The sequence below is a fragment of the Oryctolagus cuniculus genome (genome assembly GCF_964237555.1).
Source record: "Oryctolagus cuniculus chromosome 17 unlocalized genomic scaffold, mOryCun1.1 SUPER_17_unloc_1, whole genome shotgun sequence".
Taxonomy (NCBI): domain Eukaryota; kingdom Metazoa; phylum Chordata; class Mammalia; order Lagomorpha; family Leporidae; genus Oryctolagus; species Oryctolagus cuniculus.
The window spans coordinates 2414797-2434221 of record NW_027208202.1 but is presented as its reverse complement, the minus strand read 5'-3'; the positions used below and the strand labels follow the sequence as shown (position 1 = coordinate 2434221).

General features: G+C 41.9%; 1 long non-coding RNA gene and 1 pseudogene across 1 annotated transcript in view; one reads left to right on the top strand and one right to left on the bottom strand.

Moving 5' to 3' along the window:
- LOC138847842 (uncharacterized) overlaps positions 1-2950 on the bottom strand; it is a 43316-nt gene extending 40366 nt beyond the window's left edge. The window contains exons 1-2 of the long non-coding RNA XR_011385757.1: positions 2800-2950; positions 1472-1547 (exon numbers count right to left, since the gene is read on the bottom strand). This is a non-coding gene — a long non-coding RNA (uncharacterized lncRNA). The remainder of the gene's footprint in view (positions 1-1471; positions 1548-2799) is intronic.
- LOC138847838 (protein LYRIC pseudogene) overlaps positions 1-19425 on the top strand; it is a 408551-nt pseudogene that overhangs the window by 267820 nt on the left and 121306 nt on the right.

Below are 19425 nucleotides of genomic sequence, written 5' to 3'. Positions count from 1 at the left end.
TATTAAATCTGCTAGGACTGACTGCTCTTACGTTGAAAATTAGCAGAAGAGACTGGACCAGAAAAGAAGAAAAAATTGACTCCTTTCTATGACCAGTTTTCTCACTTTGAAGAACAGCTTGAAAATTATCTAAGAGGACACTGTGCTCCTTCTGATTTTAGATCAAAGGGGAGACGAAAGGGCGCTGGAAAATGGTTCAAATTGAAAACCCAGAGTCAGTGAGCCACCCTGCAGAGGGAGGGGCCCGGCGCTTCTGACTTGGCTCTGTGCACGATCATCTACCCTGCGGGTGTCCTGCCTCTCAGGAATCCTCACACAGGAACGCAGAGAAAACTCAGATCTTTCCTCTCCAAAGGAAAGTTAATCTCGGGGGGAAAATTTCAGTATTTTTTTTACTCAATAAGATGATTTCTTTTTTTTTTAACACAATTTTCAGATACATTCATCTTTGCACCCTACTGCACTGATTTAGCACAGCATCCATTCACACAGTTGTAAAGTTTAATGCATTATCAACAAGCACCTTCACACCCCATAAAATAAATCTACTTAACAGTTAAGGGTGACATTAAGGGTATGGTCTTTCTACTTTTTTTAAAATTTTTTATTTGACAGATAGAGTTAGACAGTTAGAGAGAGAGACAGAGAAAAAGGTCTTCCTTCTGTTGTTCACCCCCCACCACAATGGCAGCAACACCCACTACTGTGGACTTGCTTTAACAAATGGATTTTTTTAAGATTTATTTATTTCAAAGGCAGAGACATACAAAGTGAGGAAGAGACGGAAAAAGAAGAGATCTCTTCACTAGTTCATTCCTTAAGCCAGGAGCCAGGAACTCCATCCTGGTCTCCCATATGGGAAGTGGGCCCAAGTATTTGAGCCATCCTCTACTGCATTCCAGGCCCATTAGCAGGGAAGTGGATCAGAAGATCAGCAGGGACTTCACTGGCATTCCAAATAAGGGCACCGGAGGTGTCACAAGCAGCAGCTCAATCCAGGGCCACACTGCAGGCCCCAGCATGATTTCTTATTGACTGTGCATGGCCTTGTCACTCCCTCTAGTTTGCACGTGAAAGAGAGCGAAGGCACTCTGCAGATCACAGGCCACTGTGCAGTGCCACTGATCACAACTGAAGCACATTCTCTTTTCTTATTAGGGAAGTTTTGGTGGGCAAGTTGGTAGGAAGACAAAATATAAAAGATGAAGCTTAAAAAATTAACATATCCATACTTAATTTTTAAAGTTTCACATGCAAAAATTCAAGATCACTCCAGATTTAAAAGGCCTTGGGACTTGAAGAGAAATAATATCATTTAGTCTAAGAAACAAGTTGGCTAAAGGAATTTAAATATTCTTAAAATCATATATTGTTGCTAAGTTAACCCGTGGCACTTATCCTTATCCTTTGCAAAATCCATATTTTTAAGACATAGAGTTACTGAAAGTGATTAAAATAAAATGCTTCTCACCTCGTAAACATTGAATTGGGACTGCCCTCTAGAAAGTTCCTGGTAGCTTGTTGTAAATTCTCCAATGATATCGTGACTAAAAGGAAAAAAGTATACATTAAGTCTAGTGATCATGGAAAAAGCTTGCAATTATTATGCATGTAATAATTATTAACTCTAAGAGATGGATATATCATTGTCCTCTAATTCAAAATTATGTATATACAAGTCTTATTTTTATTAATATTCAGATGTGTAGTCCACCAAAATTCATTTTTACATAGGTATATTAGTATTAAGATCTGCAATCTCAAAAATATTATTTGTTATTAAAATAATTATTTAATAGGATGAAAATTGGAGACACTCCAATTCATTCATCAATGAAGTAATCAAAAATATACAGAAATCTTCAAACTTTCCTATGGCTGGGGGTAACAAGACACCACTACAGAAAGAAATGACATGCTAGCGTGTCTAACAGTCACCAATCCGCTCTTTAATGACAGCAATTAACAAGTATTTTGCTAGCACCAACCTGGTAATTCTAAACGTCATCACTACATCTCGGGGGCCTTCTCAGTTTAGTGAGGAGGGGAAAGAAATGAGTAAGCAGGGGTGAGTTCTCACTGAGGTTGACCCACGCTTGCACAAAATAAACGTTTAGCACTCACCGCAGGGAGAGGACTTCTATTCTACTCCTCTGGAGTCAGCGTAATGCCCAATACTATGCTGAACACACAATGCTCTCTCCCTTTCTCTCTCTCTCTCTCCGCGAGGCTGGCAGGGTGGAAGAGGGCGCCCCGCCACCCCCCAGCACCCCGCCCCACCACGACCCCCTCTACAGCTCGGCTGAGTCGCCTCGCCAAGAGCGAGTCTTGCAACCCGGGGCATTTTCTGGGGAGACGCCCAGTCTGAGGGCTGCTGGAACTGACGGGGAGGGAAGGGGCCCGGGACGGCCGGGTGAGCGGGTCCTGGCGGGGTGGGGGGCAGGGCCGCGAGGCTGGCAGGGTGGAAGAGGGCGCTCAGCGTAGCACCACCTCGAGGGGACAGGGAGGGCCGGCCCGGATGGCTAGGGCCGCTGGAAGTCTCGCAAGAGTACGAGCTGGGCCCCAGGGGCGCCTCCTGGCAGGGCATCCCGCTGCCCAGCGGAGGCCTGGCGACCAGGATGCCGGACCCGTCCCGTGAGCTGGCCCCGCTGCCCGGCCCAGGCGCGACGCCAACAGATGCTGCGGGGCTGGAGGCGGGGGACCCTCAGCCGGTAGCGGCCCGCGTGGTCCGCACCAGCCTCGACAGCCTCCGCCATCACCCATCCCGGCGCTCACCGCTCGCCGCTCGCGGGGCCTTACCGAGGCACTGCTCCACCGGCGTGCTGAACGGATTCCCCAGGAAGAACTCCATCTTGCACGGAAAGCGCGGCGGCGGACGGGGCGTCCAGTCTGCCCGCCCGGGTCTCCGCCGTCCCCAGCCGCGGTCCTGACCTGACACTCGCCCCCGCCCTACCCTTAGGAACGCCGAGCCCCGGGCCCTTGGCCACGCCCCCTTGCCGCGTCTCCATTGGGCAACGCCTACACAGCCCTCATCCGATTGGCCTTCGCCTCTACCTCAGCGAAGCTCCCACCCACCCCGCGGCGTCCGATTGGCCGGAGAGCGAGCTAGATCGCTGGAGTCCCCGAGAGGCGTAGCGGCTCCTCCCCTGGCCCGCCTCCGAAAGAGAGGCTTTGCGTGTTGATTCGCCCATATGTCGGTCAAGCTAGAGAATCCTTAGCATTATTGGATAAAGGACGAGTCAATCACTCAAACCGCGGCAAGGAGAGGCGGTGCATCCACGAATATCCCCGCCCACAAAAAGTGCTGATTGGATAAACGTTTGTTTGCTCTAAGCCTGATTGGTGTGGTAGGATTTCCCCGCCCCGAGAACTGATCACGTGATGCGTCCACTTTCACCCAGGATGTCTACGTCTTAGCTTCCCCTTAGCGACCCAGCGGTGAGGTTTAGTTCCCTAGCAACAGGGGGACGCTGTTGCTACGCGGACCCAGCCTGGAAGCCTGCGCCTGAGAGGAGACGCGATGAGACCCGGGGCGGACAGCGGGGAGAGAGGTCGGTCCACCAGTGTGCTCCCCAGATAACCTCAAAAGCCCAGGTCTCCCGCGTGGGCGGTGGGGCCGCGAGCACTTGAGCCGGCACCCGCCCCTTCCCAGGTGTGCATTGTTAGCAGGAAGCGGGAGCCAGGAGCTCCCGGGACTCGAACCCCGGCACCCCAGCACGAGAGATTTTGTGGGTGCCCAGCGGTGTCCTAAGGGCTGCCGAATCCCACACCCACGCTTGGGCCCCTGCCACCCACGTGGGAGGCCCGGATGGAGTCCAGACTCCTGGCTTTGGCCTGGCCCAGTGCTGGCTGTTGTGGCCATTTGGGAAGTGAACCAGTAGATGAAGGATCTCTCTCTTCTGTCTCTCTGTCTCTGTCTCTCTCTCTCTCGGTCTGTAACTGTGCCTCTCAAATAAATCTTAAAAAAAAAAAAACAACAGGGGAGACCTCAGCAGTGCCTGTCTTGCAGGGAACATGAGCCGGCTGCACAGGGCACCCCGCCCCCACAGCGCCCCGCCACGCCCCAGCACCCCGCCCCACCACGACCCCCTCTACAGCTCGGCTGAGTCGCCTCGCCAAGAGCGAGTCTTGCAACCCGGGGCATTTTCTGGGGAGACGCCCAGTCTGAGGGCTGCTGGAACTGACGGGGAGGGAAGGGGCCCGGGACGGCCGGGTGAGCGGGTCCTGGCGGGGTGGGGGGGGACAGGGCCGCGAGGCTGGCAGGGTGGAAGAGGGCGCTCAGCGTAGCACCACCTCGAGGGGACAGGGAGGGCCGGCCCGGATGGCTAGGGCCGCTGGAAGTCTCGCAAGAGTACGAGCTGGGCCCCAGGGGCGCCTCCTGGCAGGGCATCCCGCTGCCCAGCGGAGGCCTGGCGACCAGGATGCCGGACCCGTCCCGTGAGCTGGCCCCGCTGCCCGGCCCAGGCGCGACGCCAACAGATGCTGCGGGGCTGGAGGCGGGGGACCCTCAGCCCATGTCGTTCAGGAGCCCAAGGACTGGGGTCATCTTCCACTGCTTTCCCAGGCCATTAGCAGGAAGCTGAATTGGAAATGGAGCAGGCAGGAATCTAACCAAAATCTGAATGGGACCTTTATATCTTTTTGTCATAGCTCTTTTAACCATCCAAATCACAACATAATGCCAAGATTAGATCAATCACTGGCTTGTGCCAGTTGACTTAGTATATGTCTTTACCAGGGGTTCCCAGGGGGAAGTGTGTCCTTTGTTTTATGTACAAAGATTACAGAATGATTGGAATACACATCAAAATATTGAATCTTCATAAATACAGGCTGTTTCTACAAATGTGTTGGTGAATCTCAGTTGGCCATTTTTATTGTTTATATAAACTAATACAATTGGATTGTGGAGACATGGAGAGAATTAGATTTTTTTTCAAGTGACTGTAGTAATCCTCTTTACTCATTTTATTGAGTTGATAATTTAAAAATACCTTTACCTTTCATAGACTGTGTATCTGTAAGTAACTTCAGAAGAGAAAGGTTGTCTAAAGTTTTGTTTAACATTGATTCATCCATGTAAGGAATAGATTTTGACTTGTTATCAGTATGTCTGTGATTTTACATGTCATCTCTGTATGATCTCATAAGAGTAGAATATGCTTTAGATTTACCAGTTTCCTACTAAACAAGTTTTCAGTTTGATAAGGCTTTTGTATTGTTTCTAAATATAGCATTTTTTACTAAAGGGGTCAGACATTTTAAAGTTATGTATTTTAAATATACTAATTATACATAAAGCATTTTAATCATATGTTAATTGCTCATCCTCCTAAAAAGCAAGGTGAGAGACTGGCATTGTGGTGTAGCAGGTGGAGCCGCTGTCTGTGATGCCAGCATCCCATAAGGGTGCAGGTTCTTGTTCTGCCTTCTTCATTTACAATCCAGCTCCTTGCTGATGGCCTGGGGAAAATCCAATGTTTGAGCCCCTGTACCCACATGGGAGACTCAGAAAAACCTCCTGGCTTCTTCCTGGGCCAGCCCTGGCTATTACAGCCACCTGGGGAGTGAATTAGCAGGTGAAAGATCCTATCCATGTCTCCCTCTCTCTATTTAACTCTAATTTGACAAATAAACAAATGAATATTCTTAAAGAAAAAGTCAAGGTGAATATACTAATTTCGACACCGAGTCCTTTTTTTATTTATTTTTTTGAGTTTTATTTAATGAATATAAATTTCCAAAGTACGACTTATGGATTACAATGGCTTCCCCCCCATACCGTCCCTCCCACCCACAACCCTCCCCTTTCCCACTCCCTCTCCCCTTCCACTCACATCAAGATTCATTTTCAATTATCTTAATATACAGAAGATCAGCTTAGTATACATTAAGTAAGGATTTCAACAGTTTGCTCCCACACAGAAACATAAAGTGAAAAATAATAGGTGATTTTTTTTAAATGATGATGAAATCAGATCAGACCTATTGTCATGTTTAATCCCAGTGAGAGTCAAGTTGGGAATTGATAATTTCTTTTTGTTTTTTTTTTTACAGAAGATCAGTTTAGTATGCATTAAAGATTTCAACAGTTTGCACCCTCATAGAAACGCAAAGTGAAATATATTGTTTGAGTACTCATTATAGCATTAAATCTCAATGCACAGCACATTAAGGACAGAGATCCTACATGAGGAGTAAGTGCACAGTGACTCCTGTTGTTGACTTTACCAATTGACACTCCTGTCTATGGCATCAGTAATCTCCCTATGCTCCAGTCATGAGTTTCCAAGGCTATGGAAGCCCTCTGAGTTCTCCGACTCTTATCTTGTTTAGACAAGGTCATAGTCAAAGTGGAGGTTCTCTCCTCCCTTCAGAGAAAGGTACCTCCTTCTTTGAAGACCTGTTCTTTCCACTGGGATCTCACTCACAGAGATCTTTTGCCAGAGTGTCTTGGCTTTCCATGCCTGAAATACTCTCATGGGCTTTTCAGCCAGATCCAAATGCCTTTAGGGCTGATTCTGAGGCCAGAGTGCTATTTAGGACATCTGCCGTTCTATGAGTCTGCTGAGTATCTCACTTCCCATGTTGGATCACTCTCCCCTTTATTTATTCTATCGGTTAGTGTTAGCAGGTACTAGACTTGTTTATGTGCTCCCTTTGACTCTTAGTCCTTTCATTATGATCAATTGTGAACTGAAATTGATCACTTGGACTAGTGAGATGGCATTGGTACATGCCACCTTGATGGGATTGAATTGGAATCCCCTGGTATGTTTCTAACTCTACCATTTGGGGCAAGTCAGCTTGAGCATGTCCCAAATTGTACATCTCTTCCCTCTCTTATTCCCACTCTTATGTTTAACAGGGATCACATTTCAGTTAAATTTCAACACTTAAGATTAACTGTGTATTAATTACATAATTAAACCAGTCATATTAAGTAGAACAGACAAAAAGACTACTAAGAGGGATAATGTATTAAGTTGTTCATTAACAGTCAGGGCTATGCTGATCAAGTCACCGTTTCTCATAGTGTCCATTTCACTTCAGGAGGTTTCCTTTTTGGTGTTCAGTCAGTTGTCACCGATCAGGGAGAACATATGGTATTTGTCCCTTTGGGACTGGCTTATTTCACTCAGCATGATGTGTTCCAGATTCCTCCATTTTGTTGCAAATGACTGGATTTTGTTGTTTCTTACTGCGGAATAGTATTCTAAAGAGTACATATCCCATAATTTCTTTATGCAGTCTACTGTTGATGGGCATTTGGGTTGATTCCAGCTCTTAGCTATTGTGAATTGAGCTGCAATAAACATTAGGGTGCAGACCGCTTTTTTGTTTGCCAATTTAAATTCCTTTGGGTAAATTCCAAGGAGTGGGATGGCTGGGTCGAATGGTAGGGTTATCTTCAGGTTTCTGAGGAATCTCCAGAATGACTTCCATAGTGGCTTGACCAGTTTGCATTCCCACCAACAGTGGGTTAGTGTCCCTTTTTCCCCACATCCTCGCCAGCATCTGTTGTTGGTAGATTTCTGCATGTGAGCCATTCTAACCGGGGTGAGGTGAAACCTCATTTGGGTTTGATTTGCATTTCCCTGATTGCTAATGACCTTGAACATTTTTTCATGTGCCTGTTGGCCATTTGGATTTCCTCTTTTGAAAAATGTCTATTGAGGTCCTTGGCCCATCTCTTTAAGTGGGTTGTTGGTTTTGTTTTGTGGAGTTTCTTGATCTCTTTGTAGATTCTGGTTATTAACCCTTTATCTGTTGCATAGTTTGCAAATATTTTTTTCCCATTCTGTTGGTTGTCTCTTCACTCTCCTGTTTCTTTTGCAGTACAGAAACTTCTCAATTTGATGCAATCCCAATAGTTGATTTTGGCTTTGACTGCCTGTGCCTCCCGGGTCTTTTCCAGAAATTCTTTGCCTGTGCCAATATCTTGAAGGGTTTCTCCAATGTTCTGTAGTAACTTGATGGTGTCAGGTCGTAGATTTAGGTCTTTAATCCATGTTGAGTGGATTTTTGTGTAAGGTGTAAGGTAGGGGTCTTGCTTCATGATTCTGCACGTGGAAATCCACTTTTCCCAGCACCATTTATTGAATAGACTGTCCTTCCTCCAGGAATTAGTTTTAGATCCTTGATCAAATATAAGTTGGCTGTAGATGTTTGGGTTGATTTCTGGTGTTTCAATTCTGTTCCATTGGTCTATCCATCTGTTTCTGTACCAGTACCATGCTGTTTTGATTACAACTGCCCTGTAGTATGTCCTGAAATCTGGTATTGTGATGCCTCCGGCTTTGTTTTTGTTGTACAAGATTGCTTTAGCTATTCGAGGTCTCTTGTGCCTCCATATGAATTTCAGAACCATTTTTTCCAGATCTGAGAAGAAGGTCTTCGGTATCTTGATTGGAATTGCATTGAATCTATAAATTGCTTTTGGGAGAATGGACATTTTGATGATATTGATTCTTCCAATCCATGAGCATGAAAGATTTTTCCATTTCTTGGTATCCTCTTCTATTTCTTTCTTTAAGGTTTTGTAATTTTCATCGTAGAGATCTTTAACGTCCTTGGTTAAGTTTATTCCAAGGTATTTGATTGTTTTTGTAGCTATTGTGAATGGGATTGATCTTAGAAGTTCTTCCTCAGCCATGGCATTGTCTGTGTATACAAAGGCTGTTGATTTTTGTGCATTGATTTTATACCCTGCTACTTTGCCAAACTCTTCTATGAGTTCCAATAGTCTCTTAGTAGAGTTCTTTGGGTCCCCTAAATAAAGAATCATGTCATCTGCAAAGAGGGATAGTTTGAGTTCTTCCTTCCCAATTTGTATCCCTTTAATTTCTTTTTCTTGCCTAATAGCTCTGGCTAGAACCTCCAGAACTATATTGAATAGCATTGGTGAGAGTGGACATCCCTGTCTGGTACCAGATCTCAGTGGAAATGCTTCCAACTTTTCCCCATTCAATAGGATGTTGGCTGTGGGTTTTTCATAGATCGCTTTGATTGTATTGAGGAATGTTCCTTCCAAACCCAGTTTGCTTAGAGTTTTCATCATGAACGGGTGTTGTATTTTATCAAATGCTTTCTTGGTGTCTATTGAGATAATCATATGGTTTTTCTTCTGCAGTCTGTTAATGTGGTGTATCACATTGATTGTTTTGTGCACATTAAACCATCCCTGCATACCAGGGATAAATCCCACTTGGTCTGGGTGGATGATCTTTCTGATGTGTTGCTGCATTCTATTGGCAAGAATTTTATTGAGGATTTTTGCATCTATGTTCATCAGGGATTTTGGTCTGCAATTCTCTTTCAATGCTGCATCTTTTTCCGGGTTAGGAATTAAGGTGATGCTGGCTTCATAGAAAGAATTTGGGAGGATTCCCTCTTCTTCGATTGTTCCGAATAGTTTGAGAAGAATTGGAGTTAGTTCTTCTTTAAATGTCTGGTAGAATTCAGCAGTGAATCCATCTGGTCCTGGGCTTTTCTTTGTTGGGAGGGCCTTTATTACTGTTTCAATTTCTGTCTCAGTTATGGGTCTGTTTAGGTTTTTGATGTCTTCCTGGTTCAATTTAGGTAGGTTGCATGTGTCCAGGAATCTATCCATTTCTGATAGGTTTCCCTGTTTGCTGGCATACAAGTCCTTGTAGTAATTTCTGATGATTCTTTTTATTTCTGTGGTGTCTGTTGTTACGTTTCCTTTTTCATCTCTGATTTTATTGATTTGGGTCTTTTCTCTTCTTTTTTTAGTTAGTTGGGCCAATGGGGTGTCAATTTTGTTTATTTTTTCAAAAAACCAGCTCCTCGTTTGGCTGATTTTTTGGAATGTTTTTCTTGATTCAATCCTGTTGATTTCTTCTCTGATTTTAATTATTTCTCTTCTCCTACTAGATTTGGGTCTGGTTTGCTGTAGGTTTTCTAGATCCTTGAGGTGAATTGAAAGTTCATCTATTTGGTGCCTTTCCAATTTCTTGATGTAGGCACCTATTGATATAAACTTTCCTCTTAACACTGCTTTTGCTGCGTCCCACAAGTTTTGGTATGTTGTGCTGTTATTCTCATTTACTTCCAGAAAATTTTTGATTTCTCTTCTAATTTCTTCTATGACCCATTGTTCATTCAGGAGCATGTTGTTCGATCTCCATGTGTTTGCATATACTCTAGGGATTCCTGAGTTGCTAATTTCCAACTTCATTCCTTTATGGTCTGAGAAGCTGCATGGTATGATTCTAATTCTTTTGAATTTGCTGAGACTTGCTTTATGGCCTAGTATGTGGTCAATCCTAGAGAAGGTTCCATGTACTGCTGAGAAGAATGTAAAATCTTTAGCTGTAGGATTGAAAGTTCTGTATATATCTGTTAGATCCATTTGGGCTATAGTGTTGTTTAAATCTACTGTATCCTTGTTGATCTTCTGTCCTATTGATCTGTCTATTTCTGAGAGTGGAGTATTGAAGTCCCCCAGTACTATTGTATTGGTGTCTAAGTCTCCCTTTAAGTCCGTTAATAAATCTTTTAGATAAACTGGTGCCCTGTAGTTAGGTGCATATACATTGATAATTGTTATATCTTCTTGTTGTATTGATCCCTTAATCATTATATAGTGCCCCTCTTTGTCTCTCTTAACATTTTTTGTTGTAAAGTTTATGTTGTCCGATATTAAGATTGCTACGCCCGCTCTTTTTTCATTTCTGTTGGCATGGTATATCTTTTTCCGGCCTTTCACTTTCAGTCTGTATGGATCTTTGTTGGAAAGATGTGTTTCTTGTAAGCAGCAAATAGATGGGTTTTGTTCCTTTACCCAATCAGCCAATCGGTGTCTTTTAACTGGACAGTTTAGGCCATTAACATTCAATGTGACTAATGATAAGTGGTAACTTTGCCCTGCTATTTGCCAAAGATAAGTTCTAATATATGCTTTGAATTCCCTGTGATCTTTTGCTGTGAGCTTTCCTTCCTTGGTTTCCTTCCTTTACCTTCTTTCATATTGATGACTGTGTTTCTGTGTTTCTGTGTGTAACACATCTTTAAGCATCTTTTGCAGGGCTGGACGAGTGGCAACAAATTCTTTCAATTTCTGTTTGTTGTGAAAGGTCTTTATTTCACCTTCATTCACAAATGATAGCTTTGCAGGATATAATATTCTGGGCTGGCAATTTTTCTCTCTTAGCACCTGTGCTATGTCTCGCCATTCCCTCCTAGCTTGTAGAGTTTCTGATGAGAAGTCAGCTGTGAGTCTGATTGGAGATCCTCTGAGAGTAATCTGACGTTTCTCTCTTGCACATTTTAGGATCTTTTCTTTATGTTTCACTGTGGAGAGTTTAATTACAACGTGTCGTGGTGAGGATCTCTTTTGGTCGTGTTTATTAGGGGTTCTGTGAGCTTCCTGTACTAGGATTTCTCTGTCCTTCTCCAAACCTGGGAAATTTTCTGCTAATATCTCACTAAAAAGGCCTTCTAATCCTTTCTCCCTCTCCATGCCTTCAGGAACTCCTAGAACCCAAATGTTGGGTTTTTTAATAGTATCCTGAAGATTCCCCACAATATGTTTTAGATTTCTAATTTCCTCTTCTTTTCTTTGGTCTGACTGTTCTCTGTCTTCTAAGTCCGATATTCTCTCTTCTGCTTCACCCATTCTGTTTGTAAGGCTCTCTATTGTGTTTTTCATTTGATCTATTGAATTCTTCACTTCAGTCACTATCACAGTTTCCTGTTGTACTAGTTGTTTCGTTTCATTTTGATTCCTCCTTAATATTTCATTTTCACGAGAGAGATTTTCTATCTTGTCCATTAAGGATTTCTGTAGTTCAAGAATTTGTTTTTGAGAACTTCTTAATGTTCTTATCAATTTTTTGAGATCTGCTTCTTGCATTTCTTCTATGGCATCATCTTCATAATCTTGAATTGGGGTGTCTTTTTCATTTGAGGGCATCATGGTGACTTCCTTGTTTTTATTACCTCGGTTTTTGCGTTTGTTATTTGGCATATTGGAGTTATTTGGTCTCTTCACTGTGGTGCTTTTTCTTGTTATACTATGACTCTAGATTAAGTGGACTATCTGTTTTTGATGGAGGCTTAGGGTTTGAGATGGGTGTGGCCTGAGAGCTCTGTTTGGTGTGCCAAAGGTGACACTCCCAGGTTAGGTGTGGTAAATCTCTCTCTCTCTCTTTCTTTTTTTGATTCAAAAGGGAAGTAATTCCGCACAGCTGAACGAAGTTGGAGGTAGTTAGCAGGCAAATGATATACCCACAGGAGCCAGAGATCGGAAGCTCTTTCCCAAGCACCACACAGGGAATCTGTTCTGCCCTCAGAGTGGGCTCAAATTCTCCTTCAGTCTCCCACTGGGTTGCCAAAGTTACGGAATTGTAGCATCTCTGGAGAGTGCTCACGTGAATTCCGTGAGTTCTTTCCCCCACCGTCTCTTTTTTCACAGTCTCAGTTCAGTAGCACCACAAATTTACTAGGTCCTAATCTCCTGTTAATTCGCCCCGCCCAGAGTCAGGTTTTTCTGCTAGGCTCAGGGCCGGTGCAGACCTGAGGTCACTCTGCTTATGACGTATGTCCAAGATGGTGCCTGCTCTTTGTCTTGCTCGCCCTTGAGAGGTGAGCGGAGAGAGAGGAACCCGTGTCCGTACCAGTCACCTTTTTTTTTTCTCTCTCTCTCTTCCAGTTAGCCTGGTGAACTTCCCCCCCCCGGGGGTCGTTCCCTCTAGTCTCCTCTCTCCGCTTGCCTGCCGGTGTCTCGGGCTATTGAGGTTCGGCTCACCTTGCGTTCCAGCACTGGTGTGTTGAGTCTGCCGCTGGTGTCCCAAACTGTGGGCTCCCATGCTCTCCACGCAGGTCCGCTGTGATTCACGCGTTCCGGAAGAGTTTCTTCTGCTGTTTCCTCCCCTATTCTTCCTTGAACCTGCAGTATCTCCACTTTTATTAAACTATCTCTCCCCGGACTATCAGTGTGCTCCCTTCCTATTCCGCCATCTTGCCTCAGAATCGACACCGAGTCCTTTTTGCAAATACTTCTCATAAACCTTAGGTGACCTTCTTCAATGCATTCATCAGAGAGATAGAATCTGTTGCATATTTAAACATTTAATGCTGTAGTATCTGATTTAGTAGGCACAAACACCTACCAACAAACCTAAAATTGTATGAGAAAGTGACATTTATCAAATATTTACAAATCAATAAAATAGATTATTAACATTCGATGTAATTGTAATGAACTCTGTAGGAATATAGAGGAAGGATATCCATAGGACCATTCTATGCTAAATGCAAGGAGAAAAAAAAAAACAAAAAACCTTGATGATGACAGGACCTGAAGTCGGCTTTTAAAAACTGATGCGAAAGAGATGGTTTCCCTACATTGTAAAAGTATTAACAGATCAAAATGTGAGCGAAGTAAGACAGCAGAGTTCACCTAGTTCATCTTCACGTTTAATGTCATCTTCTGACTCTGATGTGTAGACCACATTTCCTTATACTTCCTTATCCTGGCTGCCAATAGTCAGTCAACCTCATGCCCATTATACACATAATAATGGGAAACATTCTATAATGACTTCTAAAGTTTGCTTAGAAATGTTCCCTGTCAGTAAGAAAGTAAATTCACCGTTGTTCAAAGTACTCTATGGATATTTCCACCATAGCAGTCTCAAATATGTTATATGGATACTCTTGGACAAAGCGAACTGTACTAAACAATCTGAATTTCTCCTGTGCTTACACAAGTTGCTAAAGCTACTCTTCCCTTACGTTTCATCTCTTTGAGATTTCAGTCCCACCCACCCCCTTGAAACCTAGTAGAGTGCTGATTTCTTCTTTGAACCCCTGTGATGCTTTCTGAGTCATTAATTTGGCAACTGCCTTACTGGACTATACTCTTCTGCACTTAACTTGTTCTCTACTGCTGAACAAATTAATGTTACCTGCTTTTTTCATATCACTTATAGACTAGTTAATGTCTGTAATTACAAAAGTTTGTATAGCAATAAATGTTTTGAATATTACATATGCACATATAATCAAAATATTATGGACATTCCAATTTAATCATATGAAGTATGATGAAATTCTCAAGAACTAAGTATTAACTATAAATCATATATATAAATAAAGAGATGAAGAAAGGATAGTCGCCATGAGATATAGGTAAATTCTTATGGGAGCATACATTTGTGGGATCAGATTTTTTAAAATTTTATCTGCATATCTATTTTGATTCATTTATTAAGTAAAAATCAGAGAAGAAATATGATTTTGTTGGAAAATTGATTTAGTTCATATAAATAGAACTTGCCTACTTCAGGAGTGGGATTCTAGAGGAAAGATTAATATTTGCACTCTTAAGAACTGAAGGGTTAGCTGACTGAGCCATAGCTGAAGATCTGACGTAAGGAGCCAGTGGCCCATTGGTGGTTATACCTGCCAGGATCCACGGATGATCTAAATAGTTTGAAATGGAGGTTTTTGAATCAGTGTATATAAATCTGAGAACAATTCAAATGCTTGTCCTTTTACCGTTTGCTTATTCATGCCTCTGGTTATTTCAACTTAGTCCACAATACTGATGTCTGTCTATAGGACATCTATTTCATTTCAGACTGAAGCCATTGGCCTTTGTTCTCCTTTAATGTACTCAGCTCCCTGTAACAGATATAAAGTATGTAGAACATTCGTTAAAAGAGAACATCAAAATATGTAGAGACACTTAGAGGGAATATGAAATATCTCTTTATTGTTTCAATGGAAGCATGGTCTTTTAGGTCAGGGGTTTAAAAAATTCAGTGTCCTCTGGAAATGTTTAGAATGTGTTCTTTATGTGAAAATCTGGTGCAGAAATTTTAGTCAATACAGTTAAAGAGTTTTAGTAAATATATTTGAATGCTTTTGTGAGAGGAATGTCTTTAATTACACAAAAATAGAAATGGGTATCTGAGGGGCTACAGGTAAAGCTGCCACCTGCAATGTTTGTATCCCCTATAGGCACTAGTTTGTATCCTGTCTGCTCTACTTCTAATCCAACTCCCTACTAACGGCATGGGAAAAGCAGCAGAAGATGGCCCAAGTGTTTGGGCCCTTTCTAAACACATGGGAGACCTGGAAGAAGCTCCTGGCTCCTGCTTTGGACTGGCCCAGCTGTGGCTGTTGCAGCTATCTGAGGAGTGAACCAGTAGTTGGAAGATGTTTACATTTTTTTTCCAAGTTTTTTTTTTTTTGTAATTTGACAGGCAGAGTTAGACAGTGAGAGAGAGAGAGAGAGAGAGAGAGAGAGAGAGAGAGAAAGGTCTTCCTTCTGTTGGTTCACCCCCCAAATGGCTGCCACAGCCAGCGTGCTGCACCAATCCAAAGCCAGGAGCCAGGTGCCTCCTCCTGGTCTCCCATGTGGGTGCAGGGCCCCAAGCACCTGGGCCATCCTCCACTGCCTTCCCGGGCCACAGCAGAGAGCTAGACTGGAAGAAGAGCAACCAGGACTAGAACCAGTGCCCACATGGTATGCTGGTGCTACCGACAGAGGATCAACCAAGTGAGCCACAGCACCAGCCCCAAGACCTCTCTCTTTACATCTCTGAGCCCTTTCTCTGTAACTCTGAATTTGAAATAAATAAATCTTTTTAAGAACTCCAAATGAGTATCAGAAAATATTTAGTGTTCTGGAAATACTGATTTCTGGTGAGCCTCGCTCTATTTATGTGTGTAACACACCTGCTGTGTTCCCATGTGTTCTTAGATGGCAAGTATCTAGCTGTGGGATTGTACACAAAGTATGCTGAGGATCATGTATTGTGAGCAATACATTGTGTTTGAGAGTGGTTACCTTGCAATTTGAGATTACTGAGTCATAGTTTAACACTAGCTCAGGAAGTGTTAGGATGAGGGCGTGCCACAGAAAGGAGAAAACAGAACTCTAGGCAACAACAACATGAGAGATTCTAAATTTTCCACATAATGTTAAGCAAAATAAATTGTAACTATCACTATTAAAGTATCTAACCAAGTTAAAGACCCAAAAAGGGAGTGTGTGCCAAGAAAAACAGTTGTGCATTATCTTCAATAGTGGAAGGCATTGTAAAATACAGACTCCATAAGAGGCACTTACTAGATACTTTATGTATCTTACATTATATAATTTTCACTTGCTTAGTACAGCAAGTCATTGATTTTTACACAATTTAAGAACATATGGTTTACAAATTCAAACTTTAGAGTTCGAAGACTGTTCTTCCTAGCTTTAAAGCTAGGCTTTCCATGTACAGTGATAATAGATGCTCACCAATTTTAGTAATGTGCAAAAGGTGGTAATTGGGTTGAGGTAAGAAAGTTGGTGCAGATTTGAGTTGAGAATAGGATGTATAAGCAGGGATTTACTAATAAAATGTGATAAGGGAATGCAGCATTTATCATAGGATCAGTGATGAGCTGTGGAACATTCCACATGGGTATTTTATCTCTGAAATGACTGTAATGGTCCATGGTGGAGAATCTGTTTTCTTTGCATTTGGGAAAAGAAGAAGCACAATACAGAAAAGCAGGAATACACACTCAAAAGATGCGAGTGGTAAGCAATTAGGTTGAGAACCTGACTGTGGGTTTCTCACAATACAGGTGATTAAAGGCACGACCTGTACAGTTCAGATAGACCTCACCTGTCTAGGTTCTTTTTCCTTTAATAAGGTTATGCCTGGTGCTTAATATAATCATGACTGTATTCAAGGAACATTGGAACACACAGGTTCAGGAGGACACATGTAGAGAAATAGGAATTGATTGTTAGCAGAAAGGGAAATAAAATAGGAATTGGTTGGCACTTCTGATTCTGGCTGATGGAGCTGGTAGAATTAGGATCATATTTTCAAGGTCATTCACTTAAGAATGGGGTTTATGGAAAAAAGATACAAAGTAACTGCAAAGAGTTTATGAAGAATGGAATAAGAAGCTAGATTTACTTTGGTACAAAAATGTGTGAAGCCATGCACAGTGTTTTTGATAACGCACATTTTCCACGAACTTTTTAAAAACCTCTTGTATTCTGCAAGAGTCATTGCACAGGTGATGTTTTTGTTAGATAGTTTATAGTGAAGAGAAGAGTCTTTGAAAACAGATGACAAATTAACGATCTTGGTCTCTGGGTTAGTAGTTGTAGCTAGCTCTTTCTGCAAGGTCCGTTACTTTACTGAGCATTATTTTTCTTTTCTTGGGTTTTTAGAGCAAATAATGAAAAAAAACAGTAATTAGTCCTCATCTGCTTTGTCCCAGACAACACATGTAGTGATTCATGGGTGTTACCTTATTTCATACTCATAATATGATTTTAAGGTAAATTGTACTGTTGTCTTTTATAACAAATGAAGATTGAAAGTAGGGTGCTTTTTTGAGTCCATACAAGTAGTAAATGGCAGAGCTTAGGCAGTCTTAATCTAAGGTCCAAACATTTAACACTGCTATCTAAAGCCTATTACTTATTACCTGAAATACAAAAGCATTAAACAAATATTAAGTTCTTTCTATCCAAATTATTCCAAACTATTAAGACTTCAGCACTGCTGTTAATGATTTCTCTAAGCTGTCAACAGGAAATTTCACTAATGTTCTGGTCTGTTTGGTTCTGGCACTGATACATTCTGTTCTTTGTAGCTGGTATTATTTCTCACGGAAATATAGATTGCCGGTCCCACAAATTTAGGAGCAGTCGTAGACACAAAGAGCATGGTGAGGAATGATGGGATCCAGATGATGAATTTATGGAGGAAGGTGGAAATGGATCCCAGAACATATTTTATTTTCCCAGTGTTATAACCAGATTCAAGGAGAGAAGAAAAATGAAAATACAATGGCATCTATTTTATTTTATTTTATTTTTTGAACTTTTATTTAACAAATATAAATTTCCAAAGTACAGCTTATGGATTACAGTGGCTCCCCCCCCATAACTTCCTTCCCGCCTGCAACCCTCCCATCTCCCGCGCCCTCTCCCATTCCATTCACATCAAGATTCATTTTCAATTATCTTTATATACAGAAGATCAATTTAATATATATTAAGTAAAGATTTCAACAGCTTGCACCCACACAGAAACACAAAGTGTAAAATACTGTTTGAATACTAGTTATAGCATTAATTCACATTGGACAACACATTAAGGACAGAGATCCTACATGAGGAGTAAGTGCACAGTGACTCCTGTTGTTGACTTAACAAATTGACACTCTTGTTTATGGCATCAGTAATCGCCCTAGGTGGCATCTTTGATTTAGAAATAAAACTAGCATCCAAGAGGTGGGGTCATTGCTTTGGAATGTGGTTCTCTGTGAGAGAGTACAGTGACATATGCCATTATCAAGAAAAATAAATGTTTTATTCTGATGATAAGATGCAAAGAAATACAGAGCAACAATGGAGAACAGCTGATGCTACAAAGAGCAAGGCTTCTCATGGTCATATTTTAGGGACAGTAGAAGATGGGTAAGGAACTATATGCAAGGCAGTAAACTTAAGATACTGATTTTCATGAAATATTTCAGTTAATAGGAGCAAGTATGGACGATTTTTGCAAGATAAGCACTTAGCAGCGATGGAGGAAGCATTGGTTTCAGAAATAAAGCAGTAACATTGGTTAAAGAGCAGGCCCTGGTACCAAGAGGAAAGCAGGACGTACATACACAATTGTAAGTACACAAGTACTTGTATGCTTGTGCACACAAGCAAGTCACTGAAACTGCTTATTAACAAGTTGAGCCTTCATGGTTCTTTGTGCTCAAGCTGCTGGTGAATGATAAAAAAAACTCTCACCATATTTTTAAGGTTATGCAAAATAATTCAAATCTTGAGTTTCAAGATGCCAGGGAAAATAATGCAAATTGTCATTTTCCTATTGATGCTGCTATGCCTTCATACATCAGAAATTCTATTTAAACATTTACCTCTCATCAACGTTATGAAACATAGCATCCACCTCTTCATATTCACAAGAGAACTATTGTAGGAGTTCTCTAATCCAAAATAACTATATAAAAAGAAATCTGAGTTATAATATATTGCATTTCAATAATGTAGTCAGTAACAGATACATTCCAAAAGCTGTTGAAACCCACCAATATTTAGAGATCCCCCAAACAGATATAATTAATCTGAATATAATATACACAGCTGTAATTTATCAGGTTGACTCAAAGGAGATAAATCTTACTAAAGACATGGAATTATTTTTTTTAACTTTTATTTAATGAATATAAATTTCCAAAGTACGACTTATGGATTACAATGGCTTCCCCCCCATACCGTCCCTCCCACCCACAACCCTCCCATTTCCCACTCCCTCTCCCCTTCCGTTCACATCAAGATTCATTTTCGATTATCTTAATATACAGAAGATCAGCTTAGTATACATTAAGTAAGGATTTCAACAGTTTGCTCCCACA